We start from the raw sequence: 16,522 nt of genomic DNA on the forward strand, positions 1-16,522 counted from the left end.
AATTGGTTGGCTCTGTTTTCACTCTTAATTCCCAGGGACTTCATTTCTTCCCTAAGAGCCACATAAACTGCTCGGGGGTGAAAAATCCTCTTGTGTGAAGTGCCGAGCTGCCTGTAGCAGTGCATGATGGGCATTTTTTTTTCTTTTAAAACACACCAACAAAAAATGTCTTTGTAGATTGTGATAAAGTGTAAATAACTGAGTTTTCAGCCATGGTTTGAAGTCAGCTTTCAGGGCATTGTGTCTTGTTTGATGAAAAGAGATCACTCTATGCCCCCTTTTTAAAGGAAAATTATCGCAAGAGAATCAGGATGTGTAAAGCTAACATGCATCGCAAAAAACCAAAGGTAACCTAAATGTCTGATTTTAATAGCACATATTTCTCTTTTATATAAACTGTGACAGCAACTTGCATAAACAATTCTTTAGTTGTTAATTTTCATGTTAAAACTTTGCAAAACTTGTTTAATAAAAATAGCTGTAAAAAGAAAAACCATATGCTGCCGCATAAATTCTCCATAACTCTTAATAATCCTGCCCATCACAAATGAACTGTAATGTTACCTGGGCACAAAGTCTGACATCTTAAATGACACATTGTAAACGTTCGATGACTGTAGATGAGAAGACCTGCTGCACCCCAGAGTAAAGCTTTCTGCTGAGTTGTTTTAAAATATGCAAGGATGAGCCCCCTAAGACACCATATTGATATTCACAGTGCAATGTTATTTGAATTTTCTGAAAAGTTGCATGTTTCTTTCCTGTAATGTGTAAATTGCATGCAGGATCTTTCTCTTTTATTTTGTATATCTTTAAAGCTTCTTCTAAAGACTCATCCCTGATTTCTCAATTTTCAGGTGACTGAAAATTCCTGGGGCTTTTCCTGGAATAGAATGGGTATCGAAGACCCATGTCAGGTATGTTAAGGTGGTTTTAATTGAGGACGGTAGATGTGTCCTGATGGTGAAGCAACAGTGCTAGGAGGTGGTTAGCAGCCCAGGCTTTCCTAAATTTCCTAAATTCACTTTACCGCATTAGTCTCATGTCTCTGTCAGTTTGCAGAACATAATGAGTATGTGTAATAGTTAAGACCAGGCAGTGTCCATTCTCACCTGTTGAATTCTGCTTTATACTGCCAGTGATTCCCGGAAGCAGTGTTTATTTGGAGTATGTTTGCAAACCACAAAATGGCTAATGGAAAGAAAAGGGAATTTCCTCAATGTCAGGGAGGCATAGGTTTTAGAGGAAATCTAACTTGGGAACCATAGTGGATGCAGAAGAATGGAGCATGCAGGGGTCTTTGAACTGCTGCTTGGTCAGGATTACTAGCAAGGTAAGCTCTGACCTGTGCTTGGTTTCTTTCCTCTTCTACCAAACATGCAGGTTCTGTAGAAGAAATAGCAGACAGAATTATCTTGAGTCACCTGCCCTTACTCTAACAGTCTTGTAAGAAAAACTAATGCCTCAGAAAGGAAATTGAATGTGGTATGGTTATTCAGAATGTTGTCTCAGCCCTTCAAGAGTTCAAAGCAGTGGGCAGTGGTAGCACACATCTTTAATACAGCACTCTGGAAGCAGAGGCAGGTGAATCTCTGTGAGTTCAAGGCCAGCCTGGTTCAGTTCCAGGACAGCCAGGGCTGTTAGACAGAGAAACCCTGGAGAGAGAGAGAGAGAGTGCCTTTAATTCAAGACCAGCCTGGACTACAGAGTGGTACCTTGTCTCAAAGAACTAAAAACTGGATGGGTAGAGGTTAGTATTATTAGGAAGGGGAAATTTATACCAGGCAGACAAAAGATAAGTATAATAATTGCTATAATTTACAGAAATGATTGTGTGGTGGAAAGAACACAGTAAGCAGGCATGGTTCTGTGCACATCTGTGATACTTAGCCCTGGGGACATGGATGCAAGGGGATCAGAAGTTCAAGGTCATCTTCAGCCTACAACTGGATACAGTTGAATCCAGCCTGTATAAGACACTGTACTGGGAGGTAGTTGAGCACATCTTTAATCCCAGCACTTGGGAGGAGGAGCAGGCATATTTTGAGTTTGATTTCCAGGCCAGCCTGGTCTTATAGGGCCACCTGAATGCGGAGATCAAAGGCAACCTGGTATTTGTATGATTAAGACCCTGTGTTAATCAGCTCCACATGTAAAAAAGAAACTAAAATTCATGACAACCCATTCAGTGTTACACATAATAAATATTACTATTCTTTTCCTTAGAAACCCTTTAATTATACTTTAACTCTGATTGGCAGAGTTGAGGGCTTTTAGCTTTCCTGTTCCTTGAAGTCATTGAGATGATAGCTACCATATTTTTCCCTTTGTTAGAGTTGTATTGAGAAGAAAGGTTCTAGCTAACTAGGTCAAAGGAGGGTGTGGGTCTGTGTGTATCCTTGGGAGTAAAGTTTGGCTTCTTGGAGCTGCTTCTTCCAAACCCTGTGTGTTCATGTGTCCGTGTGTCCGTCCTTGGGAGTTGTTTGGCTTCTTGGAGCTGCTTCTTCCAAACCCTGCCACAGTGCCAGTACTTTCTGAGAACTGGAGGCTAAGAAGGGCGATGTATGGAGTGCTGTGTTGTTCTGGACACCCTGAAGACATTGGAAGTTTGAAGATTGTGACTGGCCAGGAAATTCAGATGAGGAATCCCTAATTCAAAGAATTTAGGGACTTCACTGCAGTTAAGCATACTTGCTACTCTCGGAAAGGACCTGGTTCTGATTCCATGCATCAACAAGGGCAGCCACCTGAGACTCCACTTCCTAGGGATCTGAATCCCTGTTGACCATCATGGGCACCAGAAACACAAGCAGTGCAACCAAGTCATAAAACATTTCAAGACTTTACTCTCTAGGGTCATCTTGTCTTTATAGGCACCAGGTATGTACATGTTTGTATGTAGGCAAAACACTCACGCACTAAAATCTTTAAAAAAAAAATAACTTGTGCTGGGCAGTGATGGCGCCTGTCTTTAATCCCAGCAATTGAGAAGCAGAGGCAGGTGGATCTCTACAGAGTGAGTTCCAGGACAGCCATGGCTGTTACACAAGAGAAACCTTGCCTTGAAAAACCAAAAAAAAAAAAAAATTAAAAAAATGTAATATGAGCCATGCTGTATTGGTATATGGCTTTAACCCCAGCACTTGGGAGGCAGAGGCAGGCAGATCTTGAGTTCAAGACCGTCTTTGTCTAGAGAATGAGTTCAAGGACAGGGAGGGCTACACAGAGAAACCCTGTCTCAGAAAAACAACAAAATATATGTGTATGTGTCTTTTTACCTTTCACAATAGGTACTAAAGTAGTAGTTGGTTACTATTAGCTGGTGTGTTATTTAGTGTCACAATATGACAGACCTATTAGATTCTAGGTAGGTAATTATAAAGCAAGTCTTGTGAACTACACTATGTTCTGCTAAAGTAAGGAACCTGCTCTGATTGCCTTGTATTGAACTGCCTCTAGAAATTCAAAGGCTAAACTCTTAACATGCCCATTTACTGTTTATATACATGATTTGTATGGAGCTTACAGGGACTTTTGGCAATGACAAATAATACTAGAACACACCTTTCCTTGTCTAGGAGTAGAGCAATTATCCAAAGAGTCAGAGTTTATTTAGTTTTGCACTCTGTCCCTCAATTGCTACCCACTGTTCTAGGTAAGAATGAATTTAGGGAGTGAGTTCCAGAACAGCCAGGGCTCCACAGAGAAACACTGGGGTGAGGGGATTGCAAAGAAATGACTGCTGTGTAAGTAACAGGATTATCCCTTTTACATCAGATACAACATTCTATCACCTCTGTTTGCAATGGTCTTTCCAATGAAGCAGATAACATCCCTTTAATAACTTAGGTGTGTGAATGCATGCGTGTGGAGGCCTTAGGACAACTTTGTAGAGTTGGTTCTCGCTTCCACCTTTAAGTGGGTGGGTTCATGGGATTCAATTCAATTCACCAGACTTGCACTACAAACACCTTTACCCATTGAGCTATCTCTCTGGCTTCATAATTTTTTATACAAAATGAAACATCAACCTCAAAAGTACCAGTAACATGGCCAAAGTCACACAGCTGTTATGTAGCACAGATGAGATTTTCAGGCAGTATGTATGATTTTAGCATCCGATCATTCTTAAGTATATACTGCATTTAGAAGGACCTTTTCCTGCCAGCTAAAGCCATTTTGGAGAACCCATCCTCATTCATTTTCCTGGAAGGAGTCTTCTGCCAGTACATTATCACGGCATGTGAGCCTTGATGAAGTATGTGAGCTTTTACGATTGCTGTGCTGAATCACAGGTCTTCATCTTTTTATCATCCCTGCCTTCAAGAAGCTGATCTTACTGGAGAGGGTAAGGCCTATGTAATACAGAGTATTAGAAAGCCTGGAGTTGTTGAGAAGCCTCAGGAGTGCCAGAGGGGAGAGGGAAACTTAAGTTCATTAAAGGATGACTAAGAATTTACCATGTTAAGAAAGAAAACATAATACCTTGTTATGGCTTTAAACAGATTTCTTTGTGTGTGTGTATGTGTTTGTTTTGTTTTTGTTGTTGTTTTGGTTTTTTTTGAGACAGGGCTTCTATGTATTGCACTCACTCTGTAGACCAGGCTGTCCTCAAACTCACAGAGATCCACCTGCCTCTGCCTCCCAAGTGCTGGGATCAAAGGCGTGCGCCACCAACACCTGGCTAAACAAATGAATTTTAAGTTCTGCCATTTCCAAAGTAAGTTTTTAGAACTCTAGTCCAGGTCACCATTTTACTGGTAATTGCTTACTTCTCAGCATTACTGTAACTGAATGAGCAAATGTGATACAGCTTAGTTGGTAGAGTGCTTGACTGGCATACATGAAACCATTGATCCTTAGCACCACATAAATTGGACGTAGTGATAATAAATACTAGCTATAAATAGAAGAATAGGTTAGGGTCATTTTGAAAAGTGAGATTTAAGAAAATGTTTAAGGTCTTAGGACAGAGATTTTAGAGTCACACTTACCATGTTTGGCAATGGTGCTAGCAAGGTAGGGGAAAGGAGAAGTGCCACGTCTTTCCTGGAGAATAAAAGAGATGATCCTCTCCCACATCTTGTCTTCCTTTTACCTGAAGTCATTTTTGATTCCTATTTGTGCTGGACAAGGATGGAATGTTTGCACTTGGCCATATATTTATAGTAGTGTTCTGTACTTTTTATTTACTTGTGAATGGGAAATCAAAACTCTATTCTCAAGTATCCCAGGCTAACCTTGAATTTCTGATCCTCCTACCTCAACCTCCTCAGTCCTAGGTATTTGTTGCTGGTGCTTGAACTCAGGGCTTCATGCAGGTACTCTACCAACAGAGCTTACATCCTCACGTTTTTAAAACTCTTTAAGGACTGGAGGTTGGGATGACCATCTTATTTTTTGTTTGTTTGTTTACTATTTAGTCATACTGGCTTCATTCATAGAAATTTGCCTGCCTCTGTCTCCCAAGTGCTGGGTTTTCAGGTGTGTGCTACCACATCTGGCACTTAACGTCAGAATTCTTGAGTCTCATTTAATAGCAACTCTCAAAGGGTAATTAATCAAATCTTAATTCAACTACCTCCTGAGTAGAAGAGTTTTCTGCCTCATTATTTCTTTTTTTTTTTTTTTTTGAGACAGGGTCTTACTTTGTAGCCCTGGTGGTCTTGGAACTCATTATATATACCAGGCTAGCCTCACAGAAATCCACCTGCCCCTGCCTCTTGAGTGATGGGATTAAAGTCATGTGTCACTTGGCCTGACCTCTGCCTCTCTTTTAACTTCTCAATTCTATGCTCATTGCTGGGAGTATCCGATTTATTTCTCACAATTGACGGTGTGAGGCTAGCATTGTTGCTGGTCTATAGTATGCCACGCTATATGCTAGTCCAGCATTCTTTCAGTATATAGTGGTTTAGAGGATAACAGCATTGAAAAGCTAAAATCCAAATCTAAGTTTTAGACTCCTACTTAACTGTTGCATTCTGGACTTTGGTAATTTTAAGTAACCACAAGATCAATAAGTCCACTGGAAGATGCTCCCAACCTTGGGGTGTAGAATTCATGCTTCTGACTTGGCTTCTTGATTCCTGAAGTTAAAAGATTTGAATTCTTACAAATTTACAGCCTCTTTAGACTCACATGTACTCTTACATGCCAGATTAATAGTCATTGCATGCTTAAAACTAGCACACATCTGATGAATATTTAATAGCATCTAACAGACAGGCTTGGAAACAGCTGTTTGAAACAGCAGCTGTTTGGGGGAAGGGAGGAAGTGCACTACATTGCCTTAATTACCCATTCTTTTGTTTCCAGGCCTAGAGAAAGGCCTGTCTTTTCTAGGCCTTTGTTAGCAGCAAAGTTTTATGGTGATGAACCTGAACCAATGGGGGCCAATTAACAATTTTCCATATCCTGCGTTGATGTCTTTTTTGTTCTTTAATATTTAGGATCAAGTATACATTCTCATCTAGTACTTTGCTAACTGCATTTCTCCTACAGGAGAAAGACTTTGTGTGTTGTCTCACAGCCGTAATCCCTAGTGCTCAGCAGACAGAAGCAAGAGATAAAAGGCCAACATTTACTACATAGCAAGACCCTAACTATAGACAGTTACACTGACAAACTTGTGTCTGGCAGAGGCAATTAATCAAATCAAACATTCAAGGGTAGCCTTCATTATATAGTTTAAATTCAGTCTAGGCTCCAGAATGAGACTTTATTTTAAACAAATTTCCCCTGAAAAAATTTCATATCCTTAGCTTCTTGTCCTTCCATCTTCTTTTTCTGTTATTTCTGTTCTGTTTTGTTTTGTTTTGTGATAGGGTCTGACTGTGTTTTACTGACTGGTCTCAAACTTAGAAATAACCTGCCTTTGCCTTCCAAATGCTAGAGTTAAAGGCACATGCTACTATGCCTAGCTTTTTTGCTGGGGAGGGGGCTGTTTTCTGTGTATATGTGTAGACCTGTGTACCATGTGTGGTGGTAAGAAAAGGGTGTTGAATATCCTGGGACTAGTAGGACTGGAGTTTACAGACAGTTGTGAGTCACCTTGTAGGTGCTGGGAATAAAACCCTAGTCCTTGGGAAGAACAGCCAGTACTTTTAACCATTGAGCCATCTCTCCCGTCACCTATTTGGCCTTCCTTCCTTCCTTCCTTCCTTCCTTCCTTCCTTCCTTCCTTCCTTCGTTTCTTTCTTTTCAGTTTTTCAAAACAGGGTTTCTCTGTGTAGCTTTATTAGACCTTGCTGCCTGGCTTCAAACTCCTAGAGGTCTGCCTGTCTCTGCCTCCTGAGGGCTAGGATTAAAGACCTGCACGATCACTGTCCCGCCCTAATAGAATTTTTTTGTTTTTTGTTTTTTTTTTAATATGAAATGCTTCACGAATTTTCATGTCATCCTTGCACAGGGACCATGCTAATCTTCCAGTTTTAGTATATGTGCTGCTGAAGTGAGCACACTAATAGGATTATTAATAAACATCTTTCTAGAAACTAGTATAAATGGTCCTTTTAATCCTTTTTTATATATTGACTTACAAGGTAGAATATGCTGTACATTAGTCACAGGAAATTGAGTGATCAGTAGTAAACATAAGTTCCTCACTTCAAGGAGCTTACAGGCTATTTTGAGGAATGAACACTACACTGAAAACTCATTAACCACATAATTTCAATTATGAGGTGTTCTTCCTTGGAACTCATTCCTCTGTGGGAAGTTCCTTCACATTCTCTTTAATGTGCTTATAATACTCAAAATTGTAATAATTTATATTGTGATAAGCTCTAAAAAGAAAATCAGTCCATTGAAAGTATATACTACCTGGATTTTCTTTTTTCTTTTTTTTATTATTTATTTTTAAATTTAAATTAGAAACAAGGTTGCTTCACAAGTCAGTTCCAGGTCCCTCTCCGTTTCCCTCCCCTCCTCCCGTGCCCTCCCCCAACCCCCCCAATATCCCCTCATTTCCCCAGGGAGGGTGAGGCCCTCCATGGGGGTGTCCATAGTCTGTCATTTCATCCAGGGCAGGGCCTAGACCCTCCCTACCTGGATTTTCTTAAGGAAAGGGCAGTTGCCACCTAAAAGAATACTTGGATGTGTTCTGGGTGCTTGGGAGATGGTTTGGGGAAAGACTACTGAACACTGAGCTAAAGCAAAAGGTAAGAATGAGACAAATTCAAGGTCAGATAGAATCTAGACCTTATGTGAGTGTGCCACTTCCTAGGTGCTTGTGCATACTGTGCAAGCCCTTCTACAGAACCAGACCCCAACTCATATTTCTGATTTTAAAACTTGCTTATAAATGGAAAGCCTGTTTGGAAGCCTTGTTAGTCCACAACAAACTGAGTGAGGTTTGTAGCAGGCTTGGGATGTATCTCAGTAGTATCCTAAGTGTAGTCTCGAGTACTATGTTTTTAGGCAGCAATTGCCCCATGTGAACAGAAGACAGCTGTGTGCAGTTGGTCCTCTCCTACCTGTATGTGGGTTCCAGAGATTGTACTCCGATTTCCAGACTTGCAACATGGAGCAGTTGCACCTTTATGCACTGAGCTATCTTGTTGGCCCAACCTATTTTACTTTTTTTTTTTTTTTTTTTTTTTTGGTTTTTCGAGAAAGGGTTTCTCTGTAGCTTTGGAGGCTGACCTGGAACTCACTTTGTAGACCAGGCTGGCCTCAAACTCACAGAGATCCGCCTGCCTCTGCCTCCCGAGTGCTGGGATTAAAGGCGTGCGCCACCAACGCCCGGCTCTATTTTACTTTTTAATCGAGAAAGGGTCTCACTATGTATCCCTAGCTGGCCTGGAATTAGCTATATAAACCAGTCTGGTTTTAACTCAGATCCTCTCTCTGCCTCCTGATTGCTGTGATTAAGGGTATGTGCAAGCATATAGCGTACTATTTTTTAAAAAGGGAGGGGGGCACTAGGAAATCTTTAAGTGAAAATATAGAGAACTAAGTAGGTACAAAAGCTCTTAGAACATGATTTAGTGACTGACCAGATATGGAAGAAGAGATATATTAAGATTATGGGCTGAAGCTGGACATAGAAGGTTTAGCAGTCCTTGAAGGCAGGATTATCTATCTGTACATTTGATTTCTGCCCTGTCTCAGAGAGAGAGAGAGAGAGAGAGAGAGAGAGAGAGAGAGAGAGAGAGAGAGAGAGAGAGAGAGAGAGAGAGAGAGAGAGAGAGAGAGAGAGAGAGAGAGAGAGAGAGATTATGGACTGAAATAACTGTAGGCATGGTGGTACATAACCACAGGACTCTGGAGGAAGAATCAGGTAGGTCTGTGAGTGCGAGGACAGCCTGGCCTACAGAGTTAGTTCCAGGACACCCAAGTCTACAAGAGAAACTCCGTCCAAAAGGAAAAAAAGAAAGAAGAAAAAAAGGGTGGTGGCAGCTGGGCTGGGAGGGAGCTCAGCTTTGGTCTCCGACACTCAACACTCGTGTCCACCAGCTCACAACACCTATAACTCTGGAGGGGTCAACATCTCTGACCTCCAAAAGCGCCTGCACGTGGGACCTTGTGCACCCTCGCAAATACACATCTTTTTGGTTTTTCGAGACAGGGTTTCACTGGTTTTGGAGGCTGTCCTGGAACTCGCTTGGTAGTCCAGGCTGGTCTCGAACTCACAGAGATCCGCCTGCCTCTGCCTCCCGAGTGCTGGGATTAAAGGCGTGCGCCACCAACGCCTGGCTACACATCATTTTTTAAAAGATTTATTTATTATGTATACAGATCTCATTACAAATGGTTGTGAGCCACCATGTGGTTGCTAGGAATTGACCTCAGGACCTCTGAAAGAACAGTCAGTGCTCTTAACCTCTGAGCCATCTCTCCAGCCCTATACACCTAATTTTAAATGTCTTCTCAGTAGTGGGTAGAATCACTTCTGAGGGCTTTTTCATAACATCAAATTCCTGCCCTGTGTCCAAGCATAAGCAGTGTCCTTTGTGGATGACCCTGGATTTGAGGGGCAGGGATGAACTCTTTTATAAAATCAGATGGACCATTGGACCTAAAATTGAACTCCCCCCCCCCCAAGAGTTTTTGAACTCAAGCCTTTTCATGTCTGGGAGCACCAATGCATTTTCCTATTTAGAAAGCTGGAGGTGTTGGAGTGTGGTAGTACACTCCTTAAATCTCAGTATTATGGAGGTAGAAATAACCATGTCTCTGAATTCAAGGCCAAGGCTGTTCTACATAGTGTGGTCCCAGTTGTGACTATATAGTGATACTCTGTCAAAAGCAATAAGAAATAAAAATAAAACTTGAAAGCAAAGTTAAGGCCTCAGAGGTTTAGTTTGTTTTCTCCCAGGTCACTCTGCTCTGTCATAGTCAAGGACCATTACCTGACTGGCTGGGTGATACCTCATCAGTTAAGAACACTGGTTGCTTTTCCAAGAGGTCCTGAGTTCAATTCCCAGCACCCACGTGGCAGCTCACAACCATCTATAACTATAGTCCTGTTGCATCTGATGCCCTCTTCTGATGTGCAAATGTACATGCAGACAAAACACTCATACATAAATAAATCAGAGAGAGAGAGAGCTCACATGGCCTGTGTACTTGTGTCTTCCGCCCATCTGTGTGTACCTAGGAACCTCCCTGCTGAATGTAACAACTGGAGTGAAGCTGTGGAAAGGCAGGGCTGTAAGGGACGAATCCAGACCAGATGAAGGCTGAGAAGCCCCTGTCAACCTCAAGTGTCTTAATTTTCCGCTTTGTGTCTTTGCAGCTGTCAGAGGACCCTGAATACCAGGAGCTACCTGCTGTATAGAGGCTGGCCTGGGGCATTTGCTGCAATGCAACATAGACACCTGAGAGAGGAGATCAACAATTCTGTTTCACCCTCCTACCTCTTGATCTTGATCCTGAACGCCAGCCAGGATCTTAGGAGTCTTAAGGCCCAGACTCAGGGCTTCCAGAGACTCATTGCTAACAATTCCACCTACTCAAACCATTTTAGTAGGAGGGTCTGCGGGTTTAACTCGGTGGTTGAACAATTCACTAGTGTATATGGAAGACCTGGGCTCATTTTCCATCACCTCATAAACAAAACATTTTTAAACGGCTTTAAAGACTTGAGAGGGAGTTGGGCATGGTGGCACACATTCTTAACTCCCAAATTCAGGAGGCAGAGGCAGGCAGATCCCTGAGTTCTAGGCCAGCCTCGTCTGCAGAACAAGTTCCAAGACAGCCAGGACTACACAGAGGGGGGCGGGGACAGGACTAAATGCCTGACATGGACAGAATATACTCAGCTCCTGTGCCACTTTCAGTATCTAGTTTCCCCTTAGTCTCTATAGAATGTGCTGGAACACCCTACTACTGCTTGTTCTCACCCCCACCACACCTTTGTTGGAACCTTCAGCCTTCAAGCCCGTAGACATTTCTAGAGGACTCCGAGGAAAGATAGTCCCCTTGTCTGCTAAGGAAAGTCAAGAATCATTACTTTAGTCATGTTGTTACAAGTTCTGAGTCTGTTCTCATCTTTGCTGTTAGCATTTGTCTGAAAAGTTCTTGAAGGATGAGGCTGTTCCTGCTTCATCTGTGTATCATACAAGTATCTATCTGTCCCTGCATGAGGAGTTCAATAAAGGTTTGGTCAAGTGATAAATGGTTCTACTCTAATAGCTTCTGTCAACTTTGGGAGAGCCAAGCCCAGTGTTTGTTGTCGCGCCCACCCCACCCCCAAGCTATATTGCCAAGCATTTTTTCCTAAAATTTTCTCTCAAAAGATTAGTAGGTCATCCACAATTTCCAGGTATAAGATAGCCACAGAATGTTTCAAAATTTCAAAACAAGTCAGGCATCTGGATTCAAATTTCAGCTAACCTGTGTACTCTTTGAGGCCTGTTCATTCCATATGTAAGTCCTCCCTGCTTAATGGGATCTGAGAAACAACTATTTTAAATGCCCAGTACTCAGTTTGTACAGAATATTGCTCAGTATTTAAGTTTCTGTCTTTCAAGGTTCCACATTTCTCCCGTTACCACTTAGAGCACTAGGGATTTTCACTTTGAGAGTTCTGTTGTAGGGTGTTTGGCCCGACCACCCAGCTACCATGCTTGTCAGTCACCTGCAGCTGAGAAGGATGACATCAGCTTTCCCCAAGCCTCTGGATGCTCTGGGCCTTTCTCTAGCTGTTACCAGGGTGATGGACTCTCAAGGGACTGGGGTGGGAGTGTGGAGGTAGGAATGGCTCTGGAAAGGTGGGTATGAGGCCTGGCCAACAGCCAGAACTAGGCTCCAGAGGCCCCTGCTCTGCCAGCTGGCTTCCCTTTCTTGGATACTTTAGTCGTTCCCTTGCTTCCAGGCCCTTCTCTGGCCTTGGATGCTGTTTGATCTTAGGTGAGTTGAATTTTTCTGGGTTTTTATTTTGACAATCCTGTCAGTGGGAGATCTCCATCTACGTGCAGGTAAGTTGAAAAATTAAAGTATTGTTAAGTCTGTAATGCTGTGGGGGTTTTGTTTGTTTTTTGTCTTTCGAGCCAGGGTTTCCTCTGTAGCTTTGAAGCCCATCCTGGAATTTACCCTGTAGATCATGCTGTCCTCCAATGCACAGAGATCCACCTGCCTCTGCCTCCCAAGTGCTGGGATTAAAGGTGTGCTCCACGCCACCATGCCCGGCTATAATGACGTGCTTTGCTAGTAAATCACGAGTGGAGAAACTAGACCCCTTGCTGCTTTCTGATTAGTGTCATCGGGAAGGGAGGGCAAGGTCTCACTCTGTATTCCCGTCTAACTTCATACTTGCCTCAGCCTCCTGAATACCGTAATTGCAGGCATACACAACCACACCTGTCCCCCATTGCCTTAGTGGATACTGCTCCCACACAATGACATTTCTCCCCTCCCCTTCACATAGTAACCTTAGCTTTTGTGTGTGTGTGTTGAGACAGGGTTAGTTCAGGCTGGCTTTGAATCCTGGTTCTGGCTCCAGCTCTTTACTTACTAATCGTCTTTATTATTTTGAGTAGGGTCTCCCTATGTAGCCCTGGCCTGCCTCTGCCTCTCAAGTGTGTGCTACCGTAGCTGTCCTGAGCTTTTTCTAAGGTTCTCCGGTCTACCTAGACTGACTGGATGGCATAGGGTAGCTTAGTTGTGCCTAGTAATTTAGAAGCCCAGTTCATGTGTGTTGGGTCCTAGGATGCAAAAGTCTACCTCCTCCCCCCAGTCCCCCCCCATGGCTTCTACACCTTACATCTTCCTGGTTGTCACACCGTGACATGTGCACCATTCACTAACCCTTTCTCAGCACGTGTGAGAGAAGAAATCAAGACAGCGTTTAGGTCCCAGCTCCTGCTTTGCTTCTCTGTTGCTTTTTGTATGTGGCTCCCTCTGTTGGGATGTTCATGGGGAAATAAGATCGGATCTGAGACTAACATTCAGACCAATCTGAAGGGAGTTACTATGGGGGGGCATCCTGTTTCTCATAGTATGTCTCTGCTATCTACTGCCATTAAAACTCACACGTAACTAGGAATTAATCCTAATTTTCCAATTAGACAGGTTTGACGACATGGACTCAAACTGAAATTCCTTGCAGCACTTGGATCCTCAAGTCATCCTATCAACCTGTTTTTCTAGCTTCAATTGTCTTTTGTTTTCCATTGCTGTAGTAACATCCTGACAAGCCATTTGGGAGGGAACAGATCTGTTTTATCAGTGCCACATTGCAGGCCATTAGGAAGTCAAGGCATCAGGAAGCTAAAGCACCATCCACAGTCAAGGGCTCCAAACCCAGGGGTCTGTCCTCCCACTTGAGGTAACATGCATATGATCACCACAGGCCAATGTCATTGACACTCTTCTCCTGTTAATGTGTGGCAAGTTGACAAAAAAAAAAGTACAAATATTCTCAAGCCTTAGAAAGAAAGGCTAACCCTGACCCTTTCTGCTGCTTGACTCCCCACTTCAGAGTACAGGCCCTTTAAAACAAAAGTGTTTGGACAAGCAAGCCATGGTGGCACCTGTCTTTAATCCTAGCAGAGGCAGGTGTATTTCTAAATTTGGAGGCCAGCCTGGTCTACATAGCTCCAGGCAGGCCCCCCAGTGGCTTGCTTTATTATCTCTAACAAAAACTGAAGAGTTTGACAAGAACATAGTGGCCTTGAAGTATGAGCACTAATGTATACATGGGATGAAAATGGTCCAAGAAATTAGAACATGAAGCCCCCAATGTTCTTGTGTTGAAATCATCTAAATTTTCTTTCTGGTAGACCAAATTACTTGGGTGCTGGGGTGGCTGCAGGTAAAATTTCTTCAAAGCCTTTACTTTGGTCAGTCACCACAAGGAGGGAGGGGGTAATTAAGTTTCTTGATATTTTCTAACATATATACTGTGAACATAGCTCGGTCTAGCAATTGTGGCACACACCTTTAATCCCAGAACTCAGAAGGCAGAGGCAGGCCTGGTCTACAGAGTGAGTTCCAGAACTGGCTACAACTCTACACAGAGAAACCCTGTCTTGAAAAAAGGGGGGAAAAATCTAATTTTACCTGACTAGGTTCACTAATTACCCTTCCCCTCAACTCAAGCCAGTCACTTTAATGAAGTAACACAAATGTTGGAATGCTCTGATTTGCCAGTCATTTGCCCACTGGAACTGAAAGGAAATTGACTCAAGCACAAATGGACAGAGTGAGGAAGGCTAATTCCCCAAGGAGAATTGGTTTTCTTATTGGGAGAAGGAATGGATGTGGAAAAGGCAGAGTCATACAAAGTGCACTGGAACTAAGTTACCCTTGCGATTGTTTCATACCCATATGGTACAAGCACACTTTAAAAACAGAAATGGTAGTGCTAGAAATGAACCTCAGCACCTATGTACAACAGACAGGCACTGGACCATTGAACAAAACCCCTGAGTTATAGCATACCTATTCATCTCTCAGATGCCAGGTCTGACCCCTCCTATTAAGTTGTTTTTATACTATCCTCTGCCTTTCTCTGAACTTGGTATAGTTCAATAGTAAATTACTCTGTTTCCCCATTAAGGAGTAGCAAATTGTCATCTCTGTGTCCCCAGGATATAGCAGTAACTAAAAATGTTGCCAGGTGTCTCCCCCACATTCCCAGATTTGGCCTGGCTTCAGTGCATGCCTGGGGCTCACAGGGACCAGAGGACAGCACCAGATCCTCTTGAACTGGTGTACAGAAGTCGTGGGTGCTGGGAGTTGAATAATGGGTCTTCTAGAACAGCAAGTTGTGCTATCCAGTGTGCTATCTCTCTGGTTCCTCTCCTTTGTTTTGATTTTTTTCGAGGCAGGGTTTCTCTGTGACTTTGGAGGCTGTCCTGGAACTCGCTTTCATAGACCAGGCTGGTCTGGAACTCACAGAGATCCGTCTGCCTCTGCCTTCCGAATGCTGGGACTAAAGGCGTGCGCCACCACCGCCCGGCATGGCTCCTCTCTTTCATTATCGTCTAATTTTGTGAATGTGTGTGATGGGTGTGTGCATGTGAGTATATGTACACGAGTTGCTGTGTCCTAGTTAGGTTCCTCTTGCAATGATAAGCACCATGAGCAAAAGTAGTGTGGTGAGGAAAGGATTTATTTCTGATTACAGTTGTGGCTCGTCATGAGGTTGAAGTGAGGGCGGGAACCTAGAGACAGGAACTGAAGTAGAGGCCATGGAGGAGTAATTACTGGACTGTTCCCCATGGCTTGACCAGCTTGCTTTCTTACATATCCCAGGACCACCTGCCCAGGGTAGTATCACCCAATCACACCACAGTGGGCTGGGCTCTTCCACGCCAATCAGTAATCAAGAAAATATTGCCTATGGGCCAATTTGACAGATGAAATTATTCCCACATTATAGATGACCCTGATTTGTGTCAAGTTGGCAGTTATACACTGTGACGCTGGAGTTACCGGGTCTTCTGTAAAAACAATGTGCAATCTTACCCACTGAGACATCTCTCCATCCCCCTCCTTGTCACTTTTGGTTGTTGTTTTCAACAGCTGAGTGCCCAGATACCGCATGATTAACATTTCAGTGAAGCCTGCTCTGCCCATCCTATTTAAACTTGCACCCCGAAAACTCTTTCCTGTTCTTCTGACATTGCCTTCCAACATACTACAAAATTTACTAACTTTATGTCTGTCTACTCCCTACTCCTATAATTTAAGCTGTAGAAATCTATAAGTGTCTTCTAATTGTTTGATTAATAGGTGTCAAGCACTGAGATACGCAATGAAGTCACAAGATGATTGCTTATGAGACTGGGAATATAGCTCGGTGTAGAACACTTGCCTATCATGTGTGAGGCCCTAATTGCAATATCCATCACCCCACCCCCACAGACTGCTCATCAGTCTCGAAAGGGAAGAAATCACAGTAGCAGCTCCTTTATAGACTTCCTTCCTCTGTTATGTTTGCCAAACATAAAGATGGCTAACAATGATTAAAACAGGTATTACATGGATTATCTCATTTAATCTTCAACACCTGCTAGGTAAATTGTGCTTTCGTTAGGTTTGATTTCCAGCTCAGCATAAACTTATTAAA

At 42.9% G+C, this 16,522-nt stretch overlaps 1 long non-coding RNA gene and 1 pseudogene across 1 annotated transcript; one reads left to right on the forward strand and one right to left on the reverse strand.

Moving 5' to 3' along the window:
* Window positions 1-923: 923 nt before the first annotated feature.
* Window positions 924-11,623, forward strand: LOC121143921. The gene is made up of 2 exons (XR_005881225.1): window positions 924-4,348; window positions 10,742-11,623. It is a non-coding gene; the product is annotated as an uncharacterized LOC121143921 (long non-coding RNA).
* LOC121144227 lies at window positions 7,367-7,461 on the reverse strand (annotated as a pseudogene).
* Window positions 11,624-16,522: the final 4,899 nt, after the last annotated feature.

Source organism: Mesocricetus auratus, unplaced genomic scaffold (assembly GCF_017639785.1).
Source record: "Mesocricetus auratus isolate SY011 unplaced genomic scaffold, BCM_Maur_2.0 Super-Scaffold_100014, whole genome shotgun sequence".
NCBI classification, from domain to species: Eukaryota; Metazoa; Chordata; class Mammalia; order Rodentia; family Cricetidae; genus Mesocricetus; species Mesocricetus auratus.